Below are 26,495 nucleotides of genomic sequence, written 5' to 3' on the forward strand. Positions count from 1 at the left end.
AAAATGTGCCAACAGTGGACTTTTCCATCTGCTGATTATACTGAATGACCACCGGTGGCAGTGTTTCACAACAGTTTCTCTGAATTGCCGAGACTGAAGGAAAAAAAAAAAGGAAGTCTTCCGGCATACGGCATCATTTTACCAATTTATATGGTAAGTAAAACTCCCAATCATTCCTTTAGGCATTAAAAAGTTCACAGCATCAGCATGTCCTCACTAGCTTGTAGTGGGAGACTGTGCCTGAATAGAATTTTTGTCAAGCTGAAAGTAATATGGATCACATTGTGTTGGTCATAATAATTCATAAAAGCCCGGCTGTCTCCAACGTTACTAAAGCCTGCTTTAGATCCTGGAACTAGCAATGTTCCATTCGAGCAAATTGCTGCCTTTGAGGCTGAAATGTACTACCTCATTTCAGAACGAGCGTGTTACATTCTCACGGAAGGAAGCTCATTTCACCTCTTCTCCTGCACTCCGTATGTTGGACTCTGATACTCAAGATGGATTGTTAAGGATAATCTGTTTATGTATCTCCATCCGACTTTCAAAAAGGCCCCAGTGCTTTGAGTGGTTCAGAGTCCTTTACCATTCCCCCTCCTACTTGCCTTGTAGTCATGAATACAGATAGTAACCTACTGCATAACTTCTGATGTCATCCTCCTGTGTGGTCAGCTGCCACAAGGACAATTGGTCCAGTGGTGCGCTGACATCATAAAGCTAATCAGATGTTGTCTGACATGAGGGCCACTCTGTTGCCTAGCAAGCTGACATCATAAAGCTAAAGCAAGATGTTGTCGGACATGAGGGCCACTCTGTTGGCTAACAAGCAGTCGGATACATTGATGTTGGTAACTAAATGAGTAGCAGGGTGGACAGGATGTCCAACTGAAAACTAAGATGAAAGAAATTAGGAAAGTTTTTGAGACTTCTCATTTTGTATCAACGTACGTTTGAGGATAAGAGTCATCTTCACCATTTCTGAAGTGGTGGGAATTGGCTAAAATGGAGATGGTCATTATGCTATTCATAGTTTTTATTATTCCCATGAACTGTGGCATAACCCTTACTCTCAACTTATCAGCTGGCTTAATTGCTACTGGTGTACCATATCCTAAAACAAAAGAAGTGAGAATGGTTCACTGCCACTTGGCTGGCAAAAACATCTATTGATCTATGTCCTAATGTACGCGCTACAGTTGTTTAGAGAGTTTTAGCAAATGAGGCAAGGGATGCAGAGAAGTATGCGAGGATAAAAAGCTAAAATTGAGATTTGATTTTCTAATGAGCTGTTGATTTACACAATAAAAGACTCCATAGTATTGATCTGTTTACCCTTTATAAAAATCAAGATTTTTTTGTATTGCTTATAGAAAATGTGCCAACAGTGGACTTTTCCATCTGCTGATTATACTGAATGACCACCGGTGGCAGTGTTTCACAACCGAGTTTCTCTGAATTGCCGAGACTGAAGGAAAAAAAAAAAAAAGGAAGTCTTCCGGCATACGGCATCATTTTACCAATTTATATGGTAAGTAAAACTCCCAATCATTCCTTTAGGCATTAAAAAGTTCACAGCATCAGCATGTCCTCACTAGCTTGTAGTGGGAGACTGTGCCTGAATAGAATTTCTGTCAAGCTGAAAGTAATATGGATCACATTGTGTTGGTCATAATAATTCATAAAAGCCCGGCTGTCTCCAACGCTACTAAAGCCTGCTTTAGATCCTGGAACTAGCAATGTTCCATTCGAGCAAATTGCTGCCTTTGAGGCTGAAATGTACTACCTCATTTCAGAACGAGCGTGTTACATTCTCACGGAAGGAAGCTCATTTCACCTCTTCTCCTGCACTCCCTATGTTGGACTCTGATACTCAAGATGGATTGTTAAGGATAATCTGTTTATGTATCTCCATCCGACTTTCAAAAAGGCCCCAGTGCTTTGAGTGGTTCAGAGTCCTTTACCATTCCCCCTCCTACTTGCCTTGTAGTCATGAATACAGATAGTAACCTACTGCATAACTTCTGATGTCATCCTCCTGTGTGGTCAGCTGCCACAAGGACAATTGGTCCAGTGGTGCGCTGACATCATAAAGCTAATCAGATGTTGTCTGACATGAGGGCCACTCTGTTGCCTAGCAAGCTGACATCATAAAGCTAAAGCAAGATGTTGTCGGGCATGAGGGCCACTCTGTTGGCTAACAAGCAGTAGGATACATTGATGTTGGTAACTAAATGAGTAGCAGGGTGGACAGGATGTCCAACTGAAAACTAAGATGAAAGAAATTAGGAAAGTTTTTGAGACTTCTCGTTTTGTATCAACGTACGTTTGAGGATAAGAGTCATCTTCACCATTTCTGAAGTGGTGGGAATTGGCTAAAATGGAGATGGTCATTATGCTATTCATAGTTTTTATTATTATCATGAACTGTGGCATAACCCTTACTCTCAACTTATCAGCTGGCTTAATTGCTACTGGTGTACCATATCCTAAAACAAAAGAAGTGAGAATGGTTCACTGCCACTTGGCTGGCAAAAACATCTATTGATCTATGTCCTAATGTACGCGCTACAGTTGTTTAGAGAGTTTTAGCAAATGAGGCAAGGGATGCAGAGAAGTATGCGAGGATAAAAAGCTAAAATTGAGATTTGATTTTCTAATGAGCTGTTGATTTACACAATAAAAGACTCCATAGTATTGATCTGTTTACCCTTTATAAAAATCAAGATTTTTTTGTATTGCTTATAGAAAATGTGCCAACAGTGGACTTTTCCATCTGCTGATTATACTGAATGACCACCGGTGGCAGTGTTTCACAACAGTTTCTCTGAATTGCCGAGACTGAAGGAAAAAAAAAAAGGAAGTCTTCCGGCATACGGCATCATTTTACCAATTTATATGGTAAGTAAAACTCCCAATCATTCCTTTAGGCATTAAAAAGTTCACAGCATCAGCATGTCCTCACTAGCTTGTAGTGGGAGACTGTGCCTGAATAGAATTTTTGTCAAGCTGAAAGTAATATGGATCACATTGTGTTGGTCATAATAATTCATAAAAGCCCGGCTGTCTCCAACGTTACTAAAGCCTGCTTTAGATCCTGGAACTAGCAATGTTCCATTCGAGCAAATTGCTGCCTTTGAGGCTGAAATGTACTACCTCATTTCAGAACGAGCGTGTTACATTCTCACGGAAGGAAGCTCATTTCACCTCTTCTCCTGCACTCCGTATGTTGGACTCTGATACTCAAGATGGATTGTTAAGGATAATCTGTTTATGTATCTCCATCCGACTTTCAAAAAGGCCCCAGTGCTTTGAGTGGTTCAGAGTCCTTTACCATTCCCCCTCCTACTTGCCTTGTAGTCATGAATACAGATAGTAACCTACTGCATAACTTCTGATGTCATCCTCCTGTGTGGTCAGCTGCCACAAGGACAATTGGTCCAGTGGTGCGCTGACATCATAAAGCTAATCAGATGTTGTCTGACATGAGGGCCACTCTGTTGCCTAGCAAGCTGACATCATAAAGCTAAAGCAAGATGTTGTCGGACATGAGGGCCACTCTGTTGGCTAACAAGCAGTCGGATACATTGATGTTGGTAACTAAATGAGTAGCAGGGTGGACAGGATGTCCAACTGAAAACTAAGATGAAAGAAATTAGGAAAGTTTTTGAGACTTCTCGTTTTGTATCAACGTACGTTTGAGGATAAGAGTCATCTTCACCATTTCTGAAGTGGTGGGAATTGGCTAAAATGGAGATGGTCATTATGCTATTCATAGTTTTTATTATTCCCATGAACTGTGGCATAACCCTTACTCTCAACTTATCAGCTGGCTTAATTGCTACTGGTGTACCATATCCTAAAACAAAAAAAGTGAGAATGGTTCACTGCCACTTGGCTGGCAAAAACATCTATTGATCTATGTCCTAATGTACGCGCTACAGTTGTTTAGAGAGTTTTAGTAAATGAGGCAAGGGATGCAGAGAAGTATGCGAGGATAAAAAGCTAAAATTGAGATTTGATTTTCTAATGAGCTGTTGATTTACACAATAAAAGACTCCATAGTATTGATCTGTTTACCCTTTATAAAAATCAAGATTTTTTTGTATTGCTTATAGAAAATGTGCCAACAGTGGACTTTTCCATCTGCAGATTATACTGAATGACCACCGGTGGCAGTGTTTCACAACCGAGTTTCTCTGAATTGCCGAGACTGAAGGAAAAAAAAAAAAGGAAGTCTTCAGGCATACGGCATCATTTTACCAATTTATATGGTAAGTAAAACTCCCATCATTCCTTTAGGCATTAAAAAGTTCACAGCATCAGCATGTCCTCACTAGCTTGTAGTGGGAGACTGTGCCTGAATAGAATTTCTGTCAAGCTGAAAGTAATATGGATCACATTGTGTTGGTCATAATAATTCATAAAAGCCCGGCTGTCTCCAACGTTACTAAAGCCTGCTTTAGATCCTGGAACTAGCAATGTTCCATTCGAGCAAATTGCTGCCTTTGAGGCTGAAATGTACTACCTCATTTCAGAACGAGCGTGTTACATTCTCACGGAAGGAAGCTCATTTCACCTCTTCTCCTGCACTCCGTATGTTGGACTCTGATACTCAAGATGGATTGTTAAGGATAATCTGTTTATGTATCTCCATCCGACTTTCAAAAAGGCCCCAGTGCTTTGAGTGGTTCAGAGTCCTTTACCATTCCCCCTCCTACTTGCCTTGTAGTCATGAATACAGATAGTAACCTACTGCATAACTTCTGATGTCATCCTCCTGTGTGGTCAGCTGCCACAAGGACAATTGGTCCAGTGGTGCGCTGACATCATAAAGCTAATCAGATGTTGTCTGACATGAGGGCCACTCTGTTGCCTAGCAAGCTGACATCATAAAGCTAAAGCAAGATGTTGTCGGACATGAGGGCCACTCTGTTGGCTAACAAGCAGTCGGATACATTGATGTTGGTAACTAAATGAGTAGCAGGGGGGACAGGATGTCCAACTGAAAACTAAGATGAAAGAAATTAGGAAAGTTTTTGAGACTTCTCATTTTGTATCAACGTACGTTTGAGGATAAGAGTCATCTTCACCATTTCTGAAGTGGTGGGAATTGGCTAAAATGGAGATGGTCATTATGCTATTCATAGTTTTTATTATTCCCATGAACTGTGGCATAACCCTTACTCTCAACTTATCAGCTGGCTTAATTGCTACTGGTGTACCATATCCTAAAACAAAAGAAGTGAGAATGGTTCACTGCCACTTGGCTGGCAAAAACATCTATTGATCTATGTCCTAATGTACGCGCTACAGTTGTTTAGAGAGTTTTAGCAAATGAGGCAAGGGATGCAGAGAAGTATGCGAGGATAAAAAGCTAAAATTGAGATTTGATTTTCTAATGAGCTGTTGATTTACACAATAAAAGACTCCATAGTATTGATCTGTTTACCCTTTATAAAAATCAAGATTTTTTTGTATTGCTTATAGAAAATGTGCCAACAGTGGACTTTTCCATCTGCTGATTATACTGAATGACCACCGGTGGCAGTGTTTCACAACAGTTTCTCTGAATTGCCGAGACTGAAGGAAAAAAAAAAAGGAAGTCTTCCGGCATACGGCATCATTTTACCAATTTATATGGTAAGTAAAACTCCCAATCATTCCTTTAGGCATTAAAAAGTTCACAGCATCAGCATGTCCTCACTAGCTTGTAGTGGGAGACTGTGCCTGAATAGAATTTCTGTCAAGCTGAAAGTAATATGGATCACATTGTGTTGGTCATAATAATTCATAAAAGCCCGGCTGTCTCCAACGCTACTAAAGCCTGCTTTAGATCCTGGAACTAGCAATGTTCCATTCGAGCAAATTGCTGCCTTTGAGGCTGAAATGTACTACCTCATTTCAGAACGAGCGTGTTACATTCTCACGGAAGGAAGCTCATTTCACCTCTTCTCCTGCACTCCGTATGTTGGACTCTGATACTCAAGATGGATTGTTAAGGATAATCTGTTTATGTATCTCCATCCGACTTTTAAAAAGGCCCCAGTGCTTTGAGTGGTTCAGAGTCCTTTACCATTCCCCCTCCTACTTGCCTTGTAGTCATGAATACAGATAGTAACCTACTGCATAACTTCTGATCTCATCCTCCTGTGTGGTCAGCTGCCACAAGGACAATTGGTCCAGTGGTGCGCTGACATCATAAAGCTAATCAGATGTTGTCTGACATGAGGGCCACTCTGTTGCCTAGCAAGCTGACATCATAAAGCTAAAGCAAGATGTTGTCGGACATGAGGGCCACTCTGTTGGCTAACAAGCAGTCGGATACATTGATGTTGGTAACTAAATGAGTAGCAGGGTGGACAGGATGTCCAACTGAAAACTAAGATGAAAGAAATTAGGAAAGTTTTTGAGACTTCTCGTTTTGTATCAACGTACGTTTGAGGATAAGAGTCATCTTCACCATTTCTGAAGTGGTGGGAATTGGCTAAAATGGAGATGGTCATTATGCTATTCATAGTTTTTATTATTCCCATGAACTGTGGCATAACCCTTACTCTCAACTTATCAGCTGGCTTAATTGCTACTGGTGTACCATATCCTAAAACAAAAGAAGTGAGAATGGTTCACTGCCACTTGGCTGGCAAAAACATCTATTGATCTATGTCCTAATGTACGCGCTACAGTTGTTTAGAGAGTTTTAGCAAATGAGGCAAGGGATGCAGAGAAGTATGCGAGGATAAAAAGCTAAAATTGAGATTTGATTTTCTAATGAGCTGTTGATTTACACAATAAAAGACTCCATAGTATTGATCTGTTTACCCTTTATAAAAATCAAGATTTTTTTGTATTGCTTATAGAAAATGTGCCAACAGTGGACTTTTCCATCTGCAGATTATACTGAATGACCACCGGTGGCAGTGTTTCACAACCGAGTTTCTCTGAATTGCCGAGACTGAAGGAAAAAAAAAAAAGGAAGTCTTCCGGCATACGGCATCATTTTACCAATTTATATGGTAAGTAAAACTCCCAATCATTCCTTTAGGCATTAAAAAGTTCACAGCATCAGCATGTCCTCACTAGCTTGTAGTGGGAGACTGTGCCTGAATAGAATTTCTGTCAAGCTGAAAGTAATATGGATCACATTGTGTTGGTCATAATAATTCATAAAAGCCCGGCTATCTCCAACGCTACTAAAGCCTGCTTTAGATCCTGGAACTAGCAATGTTCCATTCGAGCAAATTGCTGCCTTTGAGGCTGAAATGTACTACCTCATTTCAGAACGAGCGTGTTACATTCTCACGGAAGGAAGCTCATTTCACCTCTTCTCCTGCACTCCGTATGTTGGACTCTGATACTCAAGATGGATTGTTAAGGATAATCTGTTTATGTATCTCCATCCGACTTTCAAAAAGGCCCCAGTGCTTTGAGTGGTTCAGAGTCCTTTACCATTCCCCCTCCTACTTGCCTTGTAGTCATGAATACAGATAGTAACCTACTGCATAACTTCTGATCTCATCCTCCTGTGTGGTCAGCTGCCACAAGGACAATTGGTCCAGTGGTGCGCTGACATCATAAAGCTAATCAGATGTTCTCTGACATGAGGGCCACTCTGTTGCCTAGCAAGCTGACATCATAAAGCTAAAGCAAGATGTTGTCGGACATGAGGGCCACTCTGTTGGCTAACAAGCAGTAGGATACATTGATGTTGGTAACTAAATGAGTAGCAGGGTGGACAGGATGTCCAACTGAAAACTAAGATGAAAGAAATTAGGAAAATTTTTGAGACTTCTCATTTTGTATCAACGTACGTTTGAGGATAAGAGTCATCTTCACCATTTCTGAAGTGGTGGGAATTGGCTAAAATGGAGATGGTCATTATGCTATTCATAGTTTTTATTATTCCCATGAACTGTGGCATAACCCTTACTCTCAACTTATCAGCTGGCTTAATTGCTACTGGTGTACCATATCCTAAAACAAAAGAAGTGAGAATGGTTCACTGCCACTTGGCTGGCAAAAACATCTATTGATCTATGTCCTAATGTACGCGCTACAGTTGTTTAGAGAGTTTTAGCAAATGAGGCAAGGGATGCAGAGAAGTATGCGAGGATAAAAAGCTAAAATTGAGATTTGATTTTCTAATGAGCTGTTGATTTACACAATAAAAGACTCCATAGTATTGATCTGTTTACCCATTATAAAAATCAAGATTTTTTTGTATTGCTTATAGAAAATGTGCCAACAGTGGACTTTTCCATCTGCTGATTATACTGAATGACCACCGGTGGCAGTGTTTCACAACAGTTTCTCTGAATTGCCGAGACTGAAGGAAAAAAAAAAAGGAAGTCTTCCGGCATACGGCATCATTTTACCAATTTATATGGTAAGTAAAACTCCCAATCATTCCTTTAGGCATTAAAAAGTTCACAGCATCAGCATGTCCTCACTAGCTTGTAGTGGGAGACTGTGCCTGAATAGAATTTTTGTCAAGCTGAAAGTAATATGGATCACATTGTGTTGGTCATAATAATTCATAAAAGCCCGGCTGTCTCCAACGTTACTAAAGCCTGCTTTAGATCCTGGAACTAGCAATGTTCCATTCGAGCAAATTGCTGCCTTTGAGGCTGAAATGTACTACCTCATTTCAGAACGAGCGTGTTACATTCTCACGGAAGGAAGCTCATTTCACCTCTTCTCCTGCACTCCGTATGTTGGACTCTGATACTCAAGATGGATTGTTAAGGATAATCTGTTTATGTATCTCCATCCGACTTTCAAAAAGGCCCCAGTGCTTTGAGTGGTTCAGAGTCCTTTACCATTCCCCCTCCTACTTGCCTTGTAGTCATGAATACAGATAGTAACCTACTGCATAACTTCTGATGTCATCCTCCTGTGTGGTCAGCTGCCACAAGGACAATTGGTCCAGTGGTGCGCTGACATCATAAAGCTAATCAGATGTTGTCTGACATGAGGGCCACTCTGTTGCCTAGCAAGCTGACATCATAAAGCTAAAGCAAGATGTTGTCGGACATGAGGGCCACTCTGTTGGCTAACAAGCAGTCGGATACATTGATGTTGGTAACTAAATGAGTAGCAGGGTGGACAGGATGTCCAACTGAAAACTAAGATGAAAGAAATTAGGAAAGTTTTTGAGACTTCTCGTTTTGTATCAACGTACGTTTGAGGATAAGAGTCATCTTCACCATTTCTGAAGTGGTGGGAATTGGCTAAAATGGAGATGGTCATTATGCTATTCATAGTTTTTATTATTCCCATGAACTGTGGCATAACCCTTACTCTCAACTTATCAGCTGGCTTAATTGCTACTGGTGTACCATATCCTAAAACAAAAGAAGTGAGAATGGTTCACTGCCACTTGGCTGGCAAAAACATCTATTGATCTATGTCCTAATGTACGCGCTACAGTTGTTTAGAGAGTTTTAGCAAATGAGGCAAGGGATGCAGAGAAGTATGCGAGGATAAAAAGCTAAAATTGAGATTTGATTTTCTAATGAGCTGTTGATTTACACAATAAAAGACTCCATAGTATTGATCTGTTTACCCATTATAAAAATCAAGATTTTTTTGTATTGCTTATAGAAAATGTGCCAACAGTGGACTTTTCCATCTGCTGATTATACTGAATGACCACCGGTGGCAGTGTTTCACAACAGTTTCTCTGAATTGCCGAGACTGAAGGAAAAAAAAAAAGGAAGTCTTCCGGCATACGGCATCATTTTACCAATTTATATGGTAAGTAAAACTCCCAATCATTCCTTTAGGCATTAAAAAGTTCACAGCATCAGCATGTCCTCACTAGCTTGTAGTGGGAGACTGTGCCTGAATAGAATTTTTGTCAAGCTGAAAGTAATATGGATCACATTGTGTTGGTCATAATAATTCATAAAAGCCCGGCTGTCTCCAACGTTACTAAAGCCTGCTTTAGATCCTGGAACTAGCAATGTTCCATTCGAGCAAATTGCTGCCTTTGAGGCTGAAATGTACTACCTCATTTCAGAACGAGCGTGTTACATTCTCACGGAAGGAAGCTCATTTCACCTCTTCTCCTGCACTCCGTATGTTGGACTCTGATACTCAAGATGGATTGTTAAGGATAATCTGTTTATGTATCTCCATCCGACTTTCAAAAAGGCCCCAGTGCTTTGAGTGGTTCAGAGTCCTTTACCATTCCCCCTCCTACTTGCCTTGTAGTCATGAATACAGATAGTAACCTACTGCATAACTTCTGATGTCATCCTCCTGTGTGGTCAGCTGCCACAAGGACAATTGGTCCAGTGGTGCGCTGACATCATAAAGCTAATCAGATGTTGTCTGACATGAGGGCCACTCTGTTGCCTAGCAAGCTGACATCATAAAGCTAAAGCAAGATGTTGTCGGACATGAGGGCCACTCTGTTGGCTAACAAGCAGTCGGATACATTGATGTTGGTAACTAAATGAGTAGCAGGGTGGACAGGATGTCCAACTGAAAACTAAGATGAAAGAAATTAGGAAAGTTTTTGAGACTTCTCGTTTTGTATCAACGTACGTTTGAGGATAAGAGTCATCTTCACCATTTCTGAAGTGGTGGGAATTGGCTAAAATGGAGATGGTCATTATGCTATTCATAGTTTTTATTATTCCCATGAACTGTGGCATAACCCTTACTCTCAACTTATCAGCTGGCTTAATTGCTACTGGTGTACCATATCCTAAAACAAAAGAAGTGAGAATGGTTCACTGCCACTTGGCTGGCAAAAACATCTATTGATCTATGTCCTAATGTACGCGCTACAGTTGTTTAGAGAGTTTTAGCAAATGAGGCAAGGGATGCAGAGAAGTATGCGAGGATAAAAAGCTAAAATTGAGATTTGATTTTCTAATGAGCTGTTGATTTACACAATAAAAGACTCCATAGTATTGATCTGTTTACCCTTTATAAAAATCAAGATTTTTTTGTATTGCTTATAGAAAATGTGCCAACAGTGGACTTTTCCATCTGCTGATTATACTGAATGACCACCGGTGGCAGTGTTTCACAACAGTTTCTCTGAATTGCCGAGACTGAAGGAAAAAAAAAAAGGAAGTCTTCCGGCATACGGCATCATTTTACCAATTTATATGGTAAGTAAAACTCCCAATCATTCCTTTAGGCATTAAAAAGTTCACAGCATCAGCATGTCCTCACTAGCTTGTAGTGGGAGACTGTGCCTGAATAGAATTTTTGTCAAGCTGAAAGTAATATGGATCACATTGTGTTGGTCATAATAATTCATAAAAGCCCGGCTGTCTCCAACGCTACTAAAGCCTGCTTTAGATCCTGGAACTAGCAATGTTCCATTCGAGCAAATTGCTGCCTTTGAGGCTGAAATGTACTACCTCATTTCAGAACGAGCGTGTTACATTCTCACGGAAGGAAGCTCATTTCACCTCTTCTCCTGCACTCCGTATGTTGGACTCTGATACTCAAGATGGATTGTTAAGGATAATCTGTTTATGTATCTCCATCCGACTTTCAAAAAGGCCCCAGTGCTTTGAGTGGTTCAGAGTCCTTTACCATTCCCCCTCCTACTTGCCTTGTAGTCATGAATACAGATAGTAACCTACTGCATAACTTCTGATGTCATCCTCCTGTGTGGTCAGCTGCCACAAGGACAATTGGTCCAGTGGTGCGCTGACATCATAAAGCTAATCAGATGTTGTCTGACATGAGGGCCACTCTGTTGCCTAGCAAGCTGACATCATAAAGCTAAAGCAAGATGTTGTCGGACATGAGGGCCACTCTGTTGGCTAACAAGCAGTCGGATACATTGATGTTGGTAACTAAATGAGTAGCAGGGTGGACAGGATGTCCAACTGAAAACTAAGATGAAAGAAATTAGGAAAGTTTTTGAGACTTCTCGTTTTGTATCAACGTACGTTTGAGGATAAGAGTCATCTTCACCATTTCTGAAGTGGTGGGAATTGGCTAAAATGGAGATGGTCATTATGCTATTCATAGTTTTTATTATTCCCATGAACTGTGGCATAACCCTTACTCTCAACTTATCAGCTGGCTTAATTGCTACTGGTGTACCATATCCTAAAACAAAAAAAGTGAGAATGGTTCACTGCCACTTGGCTGGCAAAAACATCTATTGATCTATGTCCTAATGTACGCGCTACAGTTGTTTAGAGAGTTTTAGTAAATGAGGCAAGGGATGCAGAGAAGTATGCGAGGATAAAAAGCTAAAATTGAGATTTGATTTTCTAATGAGCTGTTGATTTACACAATAAAAGACTCCATAGTATTGATCTGTTTACCCTTTATAAAAATCAAGATTTTTTTGTATTGCTTATAGAAAATGTGCCAACAGTGGACTTTTCCATCTGCTGATTATACTGAATGACCACCGGTGGCAGTGTTTCACAACCGAGTTTCTCTGAATTGCCGAGACTGAAGGAAAAAAAAAAAAGGAAGTCTTCAGGCATACGGCATCATTTTACCAATTTATATGGTAAGTAAAACTCCCAATCATTCCTTTAGGCATTAAAAAGTTCACAGCATCAGCATGTCCTCACTAGCTTGTAGTGGGAGACTGTGCCTGAATAGAATTTCTGTCAAGCTGAAAGTAATATGGATCACATTGTGTTGGTCATAATAATTCATAAAAGCCCGGCTGTCTCCAACGCTACTAAAGCCTGCTTTAGATCCTGGAACTAGCAATGTTCCATTCGAGCAAATTGCTGCCTTTGAGGCTGAAATGTACTACCTCATTTCAGAACGAGCGTGTTACATTCTCACGGAAGGAAGCTCATTTCACCTCTTCTCCTGCACTCCGTATGTTGGACTCTGATACTCAAGATGGATTGTTAAGGATAATCTGTTTATGTATCTCCATCCGACTTTCAAAAAGGCCCCAGTGCTTTGAGTGGTTCAGAGTCCTTTACCATTCCCCCTCCTACTTGCCTTGTAGTCATGAATACAGATAGTAACCTACTGCATAACTTCTGATCTCATCCTCCTGTGTGGTCAGCTGCCACAAGGACAATTGGTCCAGTGGTGCGCTGACATCATAAAGCTAATCAGATGTTGTCTGACATGAGGGCCACTCTGTTGCCTAGCAAGCTGACATCATAAAGCTAAAGCAAGATGTTGTCGGACATGAGGGCCACTCTGTTGGCTAACAAGCAGTAGGATACATTGATGTTGGTAACTAAATGAGTAGCAGGGTGGACAGGATGTCCAACTGAAAACTAAGATGAAAGAAATTAGGAAAGTTTTTGAGACTTCTCATTTTGTATCAACGTACGTTTGAGGATAAGAGTCATCTTCACCATTTCTGAAGTGGTGGGAATTGGCTAAAATGGAGATGGTCATTATGCTATTCATAGTTTTTATTATTCCCATGAACTGTGGCATAACCCTTACTCTCAACTTATCAGCTGGCTTAATTGCTACTGGTGTACCATATCCTAAAACAAAAGAAGTGAGAATGGTTCACTGCCACTTGGCTGGCAAAAACATCTATTGATCTATGTCCTAATGTACGCGCTACAGTTGTTTAGAGAGTTTTAGCAAATGAGGCAAGGGATGCAGAGAAGTATGCGAGGATAAAAAGCTAAAATTGAGATTTGATTTTCTAATGAGCTGTTGATTTACACAATAAAAGACTCCATAGTATTGATCTGTTTACCCTTTATAAAAATCAAGATTTTTTTGTATTGCTTATAGAAAATGTGCCAACAGTGGACTTTTCCATCTGCGATTATACTGAATGACCACCGGTGGCAGTGTTTCACAACAGTTTCTCTGAATTGCCGAGACTGAAGGAAAAAAAAAAAGGAAGTCTTCCGGCATACGGCATCATTTTACCAATTTATATGGTAAGTAAAACTCCCAATCATTCCTTTAGGCATTAAAAAGTTCACAGCATCAGCATGTCCTCACTAGCTTGTAGTGGGAGACTGTGCCTGAATAGAATTTTTGTCAAGCTGAAAGTAATATGGATCACATTGTGTTGGTCATAATAATTCATAAAAGCCCGGCTGTCTCCAACGTTACTAAAGCCTGCTTTAGATCCTGGAACTAGCAATGTTCCATTCGAGCAAATTGCTGCCTTTGAGGCTGAAATGTACTACCTCATTTCAGAACGAGCGTGTTACATTCTCACGGAAGGAAGCTCATTTCACCTCTTCTCCTGCACTCCGTATGTTGGACTCTGATACTCAAGATGGATTGTTAAGGATAATCTGTTTATGTATCTCCATCCGACTTTCAAAAAGGCCCCAGTGCTTTGAGTGGTTCAGAGTCCTTTACCATTCCCCCTCCTACTTGCCTTGTAGTCATGAATACAGATAGTAACCTACTGCATAACTTCTGATGTCATCCTCCTGTGTGGTCAGCTGCCACAAGGACAATTGGTCCAGTGGTGCGCTGACATCATAAAGCTAATCAGATGTTGTCTGACATGAGGGCCACTCTGTTGCCTAGCAAGCTGACATCATAAAGCTAAAGCAAGATGTTGTCGGACATGAGGGCCACTCTGTTGGCTAACAAGCAGTCGGATACATTGATGTTGGTAACTAAATGAGTAGCAGGGTGGACAGGATGTCCAACTGAAAACTAAGATGAAAGAAATTAGGAAAGTTTTTGAGACTTCTCATTTTGTATCAACGTACGTTTGAGGATAAGAGTCATCTTCACCATTTCTGAAGTGGTGGGAATTGGCTAAAATGGAGATGGTCATTATGCTATTCATAGTTTTTATTATTCCCATGAACTGTGGCATAACCCTTACTCTCAACTTATCAGCTGGCTTAATTGCTACTGGTGTACCATATCCTAAAACAAAAGAAGTGAGAATGGTTCACTGCCACTTGGCTGGCAAAAACATCTATTGATCTATGTCCTAATGTACGCGCTACAGTTGTTTAGAGAGTTTTAGCAAATGAGGCAAGGGATGCAGAGAAGTATGCGAGGATAAAAAGCTAAAATTGAGATTTGATTTTCTAATGAGCTGTTGATTTACACAATAAAAGACTCCATAGTATTGATCTGTTTACCCTTTATAAAAATCAAGATTTTTTTGTATTGCTTATAGAAAATGTGCCAACAGTGGACTTTTCCATCTGCTGATTATACTGAATGACCACCGGTGGCAGTGTTTCACAACAGTTTCTCTGAATTGCCGAGACTGAAGGAAAAAAAAAAAGGAAGTCTTCCGGCATACGGCATCATTTTACCAATTTATATGGTAAGTAAAACTCCCAATCATTCCTTTAGGCATTAAAAAGTTCACAGCATCAGCATGTCCTCACTAGCTTGTAGTGGGAGACTGTGCCTGAATAGAATTTTTGTCAAGCTGAAAGTAATATGGATCACATTGTGTTGGTCATAATAATTCATAAAAGCCCGGCTGTCTCCAACGTTACTAAAGCCTGCTTTAGATCCTGGAACTAGCAATGTTCCATTCGAGCAAATTGCTGCCTTTGAGGCTGAAATGTACTACCTCATTTCAGAACGAGCGTGTTACATTCTCACGGAAGGAAGCTCATTTCACCTCTTCTCCTGCACTCCGTATGTTGGACTCTGATACTCAAGATGGATTGTTAAGGATAATCTGTTTATGTATCTCCATCCGACTTTCAAAAAGGCCCCAGTGCTTTGAGTGGTTCAGAGTCCTTTACCATTCCCCCTCCTACTTGCCTTGTAGTCATGAATACAGATAGTAACCTACTGCATAACTTCTGATGTCATCCTCCTGTGTGGTCAGCTGCCACAAGGACAATTGGTCCAGTGGTGCGCTGACATCATAAAGCTAATCAGATGTTGTCTGACATGAGGGCCACTCTGTTGCCTAGCAAGCTGACATCATAAAGCTAAAGCAAGATGTTGTCGGACATGAGGGCCACTCTGTTGGCTAACAAGCAGTCGGATACATTGATGTTGGTAACTAAATGAGTAGCAGGGTGGACAGGATGTCCAACTGAAAACTAAGATGAAAGAAATTAGGAAAGTTTTTGAGACTTCTCATTTTGTATCAACGTACGTTTGAGGATAAGAGTCATCTTCACCATTTCTGAAGTGGTGGGAATTGGCTAAAATGGAGATGGTCATTATGCTATTCATAGTTTTTATTATTCCCATGAACTGTGGCATAACCCTTACTCTCAACTTATCAGCTGGCTTAATTGCTACTGGTGTACCATATCCTAAAACAAAAGAAGTGAGAATGGTTCACTGCCACTTGGCTGGCAAAAACATCTATTGATCTATGTCCTAATGTACGCGCTACAGTTGTTTAGAGAGTTTTAGCAAATGAGGCAAGGGATGCAGAGAAGTATGCGAGGATAAAAAGCTAAAATTGAGATTTGATTTTCTAATGAGCTGTTGATTTACACAATAAAAGACTCCATAGTATTGATCTGTTTACCCTTTATAAAAATCAAGATTTTTTTGTATTGCTTATAGAAAATGTGCCAACAGTGGACTTTTCCATCTGCTGATTATACTGAATGACCACCGGTGGCAGTGTTTCACAACAGTTTCTCTGAATTGCCGAGACTGAAGGAAAAAAAAAAAGGAAGTCTTCCGGCATACGGCATCATTTTACCAATTTATATGGTAAGTAAAACTCCCAATCATTCCTTTAGGCATTAAAAAGTTCACAGCATCAGCATGTCCTCACTAGCTTGTAGTGGGAGACTGTGCCTGAATAGAATTTTTGTCAAGCTGAAAGTAATATGGATCACATTGTGTTGGTCATAATAATTCATAAAAGCCCGGCTGTCTCCAACGTTACTAAAGCCTGCTTTAGATCCTGGAACTAGCAATGTTCCATTCGAGCAAATTGCTGCCTTTGAGGCTGAAATGTACTACCTCATTTCAGAACGAGCGTGTTACATTCTCACGGAAGGAAGCTCATTTCACCTCTTCTCCTGCACTCCGTATGTTGGACTCTGATACTCAAGATGGATTGTTAAGGATAATCTGTTTATGTATCTCCATCCGACTTTCAAAAAGGCCCCAGTGCTTTGAGTGGTTCAGAGTCCTTTACCATTCCCCCTCCTACTTGCCTTGTAGTCATGAATACAGATAGTAACCTACTGCATAACTTCTGATGTCATCCTCCTGTGTGGTCAGCTGCCACAAGGACAATTGGTCCAGTGGTGCGCTGACATCATAAAGCTAATCAGATGTTGTCTGACATGAGGGCCACTCTGTTGCCTAGCAAGCTGACATCATAAAGCTAAAGCAAGATGTTGTCGGACATGAGGGCCACTCTGTTGGCTAACAAGCAGTCGGATACATTGATGTTGGTAACTAAATGAGTAGCAGGGTGGACAGGATGTCCAACTGAAAACTAAGATGAAAGAAATTAGGAAAGTTTTTGAGACTTCTCATTTTGTATCAACGTACGTTTGAGGATAAGAGTCATCTTCACCATTTCTGAAGTGGTGGGAATTGGCTAAAATGGAGATGGTCATTATGCTATTCATAGTTTTTATTATTCCCATGAACTGTGGCATAACCCTTACTCTCAACTTATCAGCTGGCTTAATTGCTACTGGTGTACCATATCCTAAAACAAAAGAAGTGAGAATGGTTCACTGCCACTTGGCTGGCAAAAACATCTATTGATCTATGTCCTAATGTACGCGCTACAGTTGTTTAGAGAGTTTTAGCAAATGAGGCAAGGGATGCAGAGAAGTATGCGAGGATAAAAAGCTAAAATTGAGATTTGATTTTCTAATGAGCTGTTGATTTACACAATAAAAGACTCCATAGTATTGATCTGTTTACCCTTTATAAAAATCAAGATTTTTTTGTATTGCTTATAGAAAATGTGCCAACAGTGGACTTTTCCATCTGCTGATTATACTGAATGACCACCGGTGGCAGTGTTTCACAACAGTTTCTCTGAATTGCCGAGACTGAAGGAAAAAAAAAAAGGAAGTCTTCCGGCATACGGCATCATTTTACCAATTTATATGGTAAGTAAAACTCCCAATCATTCCTTTAGGCATTAAAAAGTTCACAGCATCAGCATGTCCTCACTAGCTTGTAGTGGGAGACTGTGCCTGAATAGAATTTTTGTCAAGCTGAAAGTAATATGGATCACATTGTGTTGGTCATAATAATTCATAAAAGCCCGGCTGTCTCCAACGTTACTAAAGCCTGCTTTAGATCCTGGAACTAGCAATGTTCCATTCGAGCAAATTGCTGCCTTTGAGGCTGAAATGTACTACCTCATTTCAGAACGAGCGTGTTACATTCTCACGGAAGGAAGCTCATTTCACCTCTTCTCCTGCACTCCGTATGTTGGACTCTGATACTCAAGATGGATTGTTAAGGATAATCTGTTTATGTATCTCCATCCGACTTTCAAAAAGGCCCCAGTGCTTTGAGTGGTTCAGAGTCCTTTACCATTCCCCCTCCTACTTGCCTTGTAGTCATGAATACAGATAGTAACCTACTGCATAACTTCTGATGTCATCCTCCTGTGTGGTCAGCTGCCACAAGGACAATTGGTCCAGTGGTGCGCTGACATCATAAAGCTAATCAGATGTTGTCTGACATGAGGGCCACTCTGTTGCCTAGCAAGCTGACATCATAAAGCTAAAGCAAGATGTTGTCGGACATGAGGGCCACTCTGTTGGCTAACAAGCAGTCGGATACATTGATGTTGGTAACTAAATGAGTAGCAGGGTGGACAGGATGTCCAACTGAAAACTAAGATGAAAGAAATTAGGAAAGTTTTTGAGACTTCTCATTTTGTATCAACGTACGTTTGAGGATAAGAGTCATCTTCACCATTTCTGAAGTGGTGGGAATTGGCTAAAATGGAGATGGTCATTATGCTATTCATAGTTTTTATTATTCCCATGAACTGTGGCATAACCCTTACTCTCAACTTATCAGCTGGCTTAATTGCTACTGGTGTACCATATCCTAAAACAAAAGAAGTGAGAATGGTTCACTGCCACTTGGCTGGCAAAAACATCTATTGATCTATGTCCTAATGTACGCGCTACAGTTGTTTAGAGAGTTTTAGCAAATGAGGCAAGGGATGCAGAGAAGTATGCGAGGATAAAAAGCTAAAATTGAGATTTGATTTTCTAATGAGCTGTTGATTTACACAATAAAAGACTCCATAGTATTGATCTGTTTACCCTTTATAAAAATCAAGATTTTTTTGTATTGCTTATAGAAAATGTGCCAACAGTGGACTTTTCCATCTGCTGATTATACTGAATGACCACCGGTGGCAGTGTTTCACAACAGTTTCTCTGAATTGCCGAGACTGAAGGAAAAAAAAAAAGGAAGTCTTCCGGCATACGGCATCATTTTACCAATTTATATGGTAAGTAAAACTCCCAATCATTCCTTTAGGCATTAAAAAGTTCACAGCATCAGCATGTCCTCACTAGCTTGTAGTGGGAGACTGTGCCTGAATAGAATTTTTGTCAAGCTGAAAGTAATATGGATCACATTGTGTTGGTCATAATAATTCATAAAAGCCCGGCTGTCTCCAACGTTACTAAAGCCTGCTTTAGATCCTGGAACTAGCAATGTTCCATTCGAGCAAATTGCTGCCTTTGAGGCTGAAATGTACTACCTCATTTCAGAACGAGCGTGTTACATTCTCACGGAAGGAAGCTCATTTCACCTCTTCTCCTGCACTCCGTATGTTGGACTCTGATACTCAAGATGGATTGTTAAGGATAATCTGTTTATGTATCTCCATCCGACTTTCAAAAAGGCCCCAGTGCTTTGAGTGGTTCAGAGTCCTTTACCATTCCCCCTCCTACTTGCCTTGTAGTCATGAATACAGATAGTAACCTACTGCATAACTTCTGATGTCATCCTCCTGTGTGGTCAGCTGCCACAAGGACAATTGGTCCAGTGGTGCGCTGACATCATAAAGCTAATCAGATGTTGTCTGACATGAGGGCCACTCTGTTGCCTAGCAAGCTGACATCATAAAGCTAAAGCAAGATGTTGTCGGACATGAGGGCCACTCTGTTGGCTAACAAGCAGTCGGATACATTGATGTTGGTAACTAAATGAGTAGCAGGGTGGACAGGATGTCCAACTGAAAACTAAGATGAAAGAAATTAGGAAAGTTTTTGAGACTTCTCATTTTGTATCAACGTACGTTTGAGGATAAGAGTCATCTTCACCATTTCTGAAGTGGTGGGAATTGGCTAAAATGGAGATGGTCATTATGCTATTCATAGTTTTTATTATTCCCATGAACTGTGGCATAACCCTTACTCTCAACTTATCAGCTGGCTTAATTGCTACTGGTGTACCATATCCTAAAACAAAAGAAGTGAGAATGGTTCACTGCCACTTGGCTGGCAAAAACATCTATTGATCTATGTCCTAATGTACGCGCTACAGTTGTTTAGAGAGTTTTAGCAAATGAGGCAAGGGATGCAGAGAAGTATGCGAGGATAAAAAGCTAAAATTGAGATTTGATTTTCTAATGAGCTGTTGATTTACACAATAAAAGACTCCATAGTATTGATCTGTTTACCCTTTATAAAAATCAAGATTTTTTTGTATTGCTTATAGAAAATGTGCCAACAGTGGACTTTTCCATCTGCTGATTATACTGAATGACCACCGGTGGCAGTGTTTCACAACAGTTTCTCTGAATTGCCGAGACTGAAGGAAAAAAAAAAAGGAAGTCTTCCGGCATACGGCATCATTTTACCAATTTATATGGTAAGTAAAACTCCCAATCATTCCTTTAGGCATTAAAAAGTTCACAGCATCAGCATGTCCTCACTAGCTTGTAGTGGGAGACTGTGCCTGAATAGAATTTTTGTCAAGCTGAAAGTAATATGGATCACATTGTGTTGGTCATAATAATTCATAAAAGCCCGGCTGTCTCCAACGTTACTAAAGCCTGCTTTAGATCCTGGAACTAGCAATGTTCCATTCGAGCAAATTGCTGCCTTTGAGGCTGAAATGTACTACCTCATTTCAGAACGAGCGTGTTACATTCTCACGGAAGGAAGCTCATTTCACCTCTTCTCCTGCACTCCGTATGTTGGACTCTGATACTCAAGATGGATTGTTAAGGATAATCTGTTTATGTATCTCCATCCGACTTTCAAAAAGGCCCCAGTGCTTTGAGTGGTTCAGAGTCCTTTACCATTCCCCCTCCTACTTGCCTTGTAGTCATGAATACAGATAGTAACCTACTGCATAACTTCTGATGTCATCCTCCTGTGTGGTCAGCTGCCACAAGGACAATTGGTCCAGTGGTGCGCTGACATCATAAAGCTAATCAGATGTTGTCTGACATGAGGGCCACTCTGTTGCCTAGCAAGCTGACATCATAAAGCTAAAGCAAGATGTTGTCGGACATGAGGGCCACTCTGTTGGCTAACAAGCAGTCGGATACATTGATGTTGGTAACTAAATGAGTAGCAGGGTGGACAGGATGTCCAACTGAAAACTAAGATGAAAGAAATTAGGAAAGTTTTTGAGACTTCTCGTTTTGTATCAACGTACGTTTGAGGATAAGAGTCATCTTCACCATTTCTGAAGTGGTGGGAATTGGCTAAAATGGAGATGGTCATTATGCTATTCATAGTTTTTATTATTCCCATGAACTGTGGCATAACCCTTACTCTCAACTTATCAGCTGGCTTAATTGCTACTGGTGTACCATATCCTAAAACAAAAGAAGTGAGAATGGTTCACTGCCACTTGGCTGGCAAAAACATCTATTGATCTATGTCCTAATGTACGCGCTACAGTTGTTTAGAGAGTTTTAGCAAATGAGGCAAGGGATGCAGAGAAGTATGCGAGGATAAAAAGCTAAAATTGAGATTTGATTTTCTAATGAGCTGTTGATTTACACAATAAAAGACTCCATAGTATTGATCTGTTTACCCTTTATAAAAATGAAGATTTTTTTGTATCGCTTATAGAAAATGTGCTAACAGTGGACTTTTCCATCTGCAGATTATACTGAATGACCACCGGTGGCAGTGTTTCACAACCGAGTTTCTCTGAATTGCCGAGACTGAAGGAAAAAAAAAAAAAAGGAAGTCTTCCGGCATACGGCATCATTTTACCAATTTATATGGTAAGTAAAACTCCCAATCATTCCTTTAGGCATTAAAAAGTTCACAGCATCAGCATGTCCTCACTAGCTTGTAGTGGGAGACTGTGCCTGAATAGAATTTTTGTCAAGCTGAAAGTAATATGGATCACATTGTGTTGGTCATAATAATTCATAAAAGCCCGGCTGTCTCCAACGTTACTAAAGCCTGCTTTAGATCCTGGAACTAGCAATGTTCCATTCGAGCAAATTGCTGCCTTTGAGGCTGAAATGTACTACCTCATTTCAGAACGAGCGTGTTACATTCTCACGGAAGGAAGCTCATTTCACCTCTTCTCCTGCACTCCGTATGTTGGACTCTGATACTCAAGATGGATTGTTAAGGATAATCTGTTTATGTATCTCCATCCGACTTTCAAAAAGGCCCCAGTGCTTTGAGTGGTTCAGAGTCCTTTACCATTCCCCCTCCTACTTGCCTTGTAGTCATGAATACAGATAGTAACCTACTGCATAACTTCTGATCTCATCCTCCTGTGTGGTCAGCTGCCACAAGGACAATTGGTCCAGTGGTGCGCTGACATCATAAAGCTAATCAGATGTTGTCTGACATGAGGGCCACTCTGTTGCCTAGCAAGCTGACATCATAAAGCTAAAGCAAGATGTTGTCGGACATGAGGGCCACTCTGTTGGCTAACAAGCAGTCGGATACATTGATGTTGGTAACTAAATGAGTAGCAGGGTGGACAGGATGTCCAACTGAAAACTAAGATGAAAGAAATTAGGAAAGTTTTTGAGACTTCTCGTTTTGTATCAACGTACGTTTGAGGATAAGAGTCATCTTCACCATTTCTGAAGTGGTGGGAATTGGCTAAAATGGAGATGGTCATTATGCTATTCATAGTTTTTATTATTCCCATGAACTGTGGCATAACCCTTACTCTCAACTTATCAGCTGGCTTAATTGCTACTGGTGTACCATATCCTAAAACAAAAGAAGTGAGAATGGTTCACTGCCACTTGGCTGGCAAAAACATCTATTGATCTATGTCCTAATGTACGCGCTACAGTTGTTTAGAGAGTTTTAGCAAATGAGGCAAGGGATGCAGAGAAGTATGCGAGGATAAAACGCTAAAATTGAGATTTGATTTTCTAATGAGCTGTTGATTTACACAATAAAAGACTCCATAGTATTGATCTGTTTACCCTTTATAAAAATCAAGATTTTTTTGTATTGCTTATAGAAAATGTGCCAACAGTGGACTTTTCCATCTGCTGATTATACTGAATGACCACCGGTGGCAGTGTTTCACAACAGTTTCTCTGAATTGCCGAGACTGAAGGAAAAAAAAAAAGGAAGTCTTCCGGCATACGGCATCATTTTACCAATTTATATGGTAAGTAAAACTCCCAATCATTCCTTTAGGCATTAAAAAGTTCACAGCATCAGCATGTCCTCACTAGCTTGTAGTGGGAGACTGTGCCTGAATAGAATTTTTGTCAAGCTGAAAGTAATATGGATCACATTGTGTTGGTCATAATAATTCATAAAAGCCCGGCTGTCTCCAACGTTACTAAAGCCTGCTTTAGATCCTGGAACTAGCAATGTTCCATTCGAGCAAATTGCTGCCTTTGAGGCTGAAATGTACTACCTCATTTCAGAACGAGCGTGTTACATTCTCACGGAAGGAAGCTCATTTCACCTCTTCTCCTGCACTCCGTATGTTGGACTCTGATACTCAAGATGGATTGTTAAGGATAATCTGTTTATGTATCTCCATCCGACTTTCAAAAAGGCCCCAGTGCTTTGAGTGGTTCAGAGTCCTTTACCATTCCCCCTCCTACTTGCCTTGTAGTCATGAATACAGATAGTAACCTACTGCATAACTTCTGATGTCATCCTCCTGTGTGGTCAGCTGCCACAAGGACAATTGGTCCAGTGGTGCGCTGACATCATAAAGCTAATCAGATGTTGTCTGACATGAGGGCCACTCTGTTGCCTAGCAAGCTGACATCATAAAGCTAAAGCAAGATGTTGTCGGACATGAGGGCCACTCTGTTGGCTAACAAGCAGTCGGATACATTGATGTTGGTAACTAAATGAGTAGCAGGGTGGACAGGATGTCCAACTGAAAACTAAGATGAAAGAAATTAGGAAAGTTTTTGAGACTTCTCGTTTTGTATCAACGTACGTTTGAGGATAAGAGTCATCTTCACCATTTCTGAAGTGGTGGGAATTGGCTAAAATGGAGATGGTCATTATGCTATTCATAGTTTTTATTATTCCCATGAACTGTGGCATAACCCTTACTCTCAACTTATCAGCTGGCTTAATTGCTACTGGTGTACCATATCCTAAAACAAAAAAAGTGAGAATGGTTCACTGCCACTTGGCTGGCAAAAACATCTATTGATCTATGTCCTAATGTACGCGCTACAGTTGTTTAGAGAGTTTTAGCAAATGAGGCAAGGGATGCAGAGAAGTATGCGAGGATAAAAAGCTAAAATTGAGATTTGATTTTCTAATGAGCTGTTGATTTACACAATAAAAGACTCCATAGTATTGATCTGTTTACCCATTATAAAAATCAAGATTTTTTTGTATTGCTTATAGAAAATGTGCCAACAGTGGACTTTTCCATCTGCTGATTATACTGAATGACCACCGGTGGCAGTGTTTCACAACAGTTTCTCTGAATTGCCGAGAGTGAAGGAAAAAAAAAAAGGAAGTCTTCCGGCATACGGCATCATTTTACCAATTTATATGGTAAGTAAAACTCCCAATCATTCCTTTAGGCATTAAAAAGTTCACAGCATCAGCATGTCCTCACTAGCTTGTAGTGGGAGACTGTGCCTGAATAGAATTTTTGTCAAGCTGAAAGTAATATGGATCACATTGTGTTGGTCATAATAATTCATAAAAGCCCGGCTGTCTCCAACGTTACTAAAGCCTGCTTTAGATCCTGGAACTAGCAATGTTCCATTCGAGCAAATTGCTGCCTTTGAGGCTAAAATGTACTACCTCATTTCAGAACGAGCGTGTTACATTCTCACGGAAGGAAGCTCATTTCACCTCTTCTCCTGCACTCCGTATGTTGGACTCTGATACTCAAGATGGATTGTTAAGGATAATCTGTTTATGTATCTCCATCCGACTTTCAAAAAGGCCCCAGTGCTTTGAGTGGTTCAGAGTCCTTTACCATTCCCCCTCCTACTTGCCTTGTAGTCATGAATACAGATAGTAACCTACTGCATAACTTCTGATCTCATCCTCCTGTGTGGTCAGCTGCCACAAGGACAATTGGTCCAGTGGTGCGCTGACATCATAAAGCTAATCAGATGTTGTCTGACATGAGGGCCACTCTGTTGCCTAGCAAGCTGACATCATAAAGCTAAAGCAAGATGTTGTCGGACATGAGGGCCACTCTGTTGGCTAACAAGCAGTCGGATACATTGATGTTGGTAACTAAATGAGTAGCAGGGTGGACAGGATGTCCAACTGAAAACTAAGATGAAAGAAATTAGGAAAGTTTTTGAGACTTCTCGTTTTGTATCAACGTACGTTTGAGGATAAGAGTCATCTTCACCATTTCTGAAGTGGTGGGAATTGGCTAAAATGGAGATGGTCATTATGCTATTCATAGTTTTTATTATTCCCATGAACTGTGGCATAACCCTTACTCTCAACTTATCAGCTGGCTTAATTGCTACTGGTGTACCATATCCTAAAACAAAAAAAGTGAGAATGGTTCACTGCCACTTGGCTGGCAAAAACATCTATTGATCTATGTCCTAATGTACGCGCTACAGTTGTTTAGAGAGTTTTAGCAAATGAGGCAAGGGATGCAGAGAAGTATGCGAGGATAAAAAGCTAAAATTGAGATTTGATTTTCTAATGAGCTGTTGATTTACACAATAAAAGACTCCATAGTATTGATCTGTTTACCCATTATAAAAATCAAGATTTTTTTGTATTGCTTATAGAAAATGTGCCAACAGTGGACTTTTCCATCTGCTGATTATACTGAATGACCACCGGTGGCAGTGTTTCACAACCGAGTTTCTCTGAATTGCCGAGACTGAAGGAAAAAAAAAAAAAAGGAAGTCTTCCGGCATACGGCATCATTTTACCAATTTATATGGTAAGTAAAACTCCCAATCGTTCCTTTAGGCATTAAAAAGTTCACAGCATCAGCATGTCCTCACTAGCTTGTAGTGGGAGACTGTGCCTGAATAGAATTTCTGTCAAGCTGAAAGTAATATGGATCACATTGTGTTGGTCATAATAATTCATAAAAGCCCGGCTGTCTCCAACGCTACTAAAGCCTGCTTTAGATCCTGGAACTAGCAATGTTCCATTCGAGCAAATTGCTGCCTTTGAGGCTGAAATGTACTACCTCATTTCAGAACGAGCGTGTTACATTCTCACGGA

General features: G+C 40.4%; 1 long non-coding RNA gene across 1 annotated transcript; it reads left to right on the forward strand.

Annotated features, from left to right (window-relative positions):
• LOC146785693 (uncharacterized) lies at positions 1-24,830 on the forward strand. The gene is made up of 19 exons (XR_014970761.1): positions 1-153; positions 1,371-1,528; positions 2,746-2,898; positions 4,116-4,271; positions 5,488-5,640; positions 6,892-7,013; positions 8,231-8,383; positions 9,601-9,753; positions 10,971-11,123; positions 12,341-12,496; positions 13,714-13,865; positions 15,083-15,235; positions 16,453-16,605; positions 17,823-17,975; positions 19,193-19,345; positions 20,563-20,715; positions 21,967-22,090; positions 23,308-23,460; positions 24,678-24,830. It is a non-coding gene; the product is annotated as an uncharacterized LOC146785693 (long non-coding RNA).
• The last annotated feature ends 1,665 nt before the right edge of the window (positions 24,831-26,495 follow it).

The sequence above is a fragment of the Triturus cristatus genome, chromosome 11 (assembly GCF_964204655.1).
Source record: "Triturus cristatus chromosome 11, aTriCri1.1, whole genome shotgun sequence".
Classification (NCBI taxonomy): domain Eukaryota; kingdom Metazoa; phylum Chordata; class Amphibia; order Caudata; family Salamandridae; genus Triturus; species Triturus cristatus.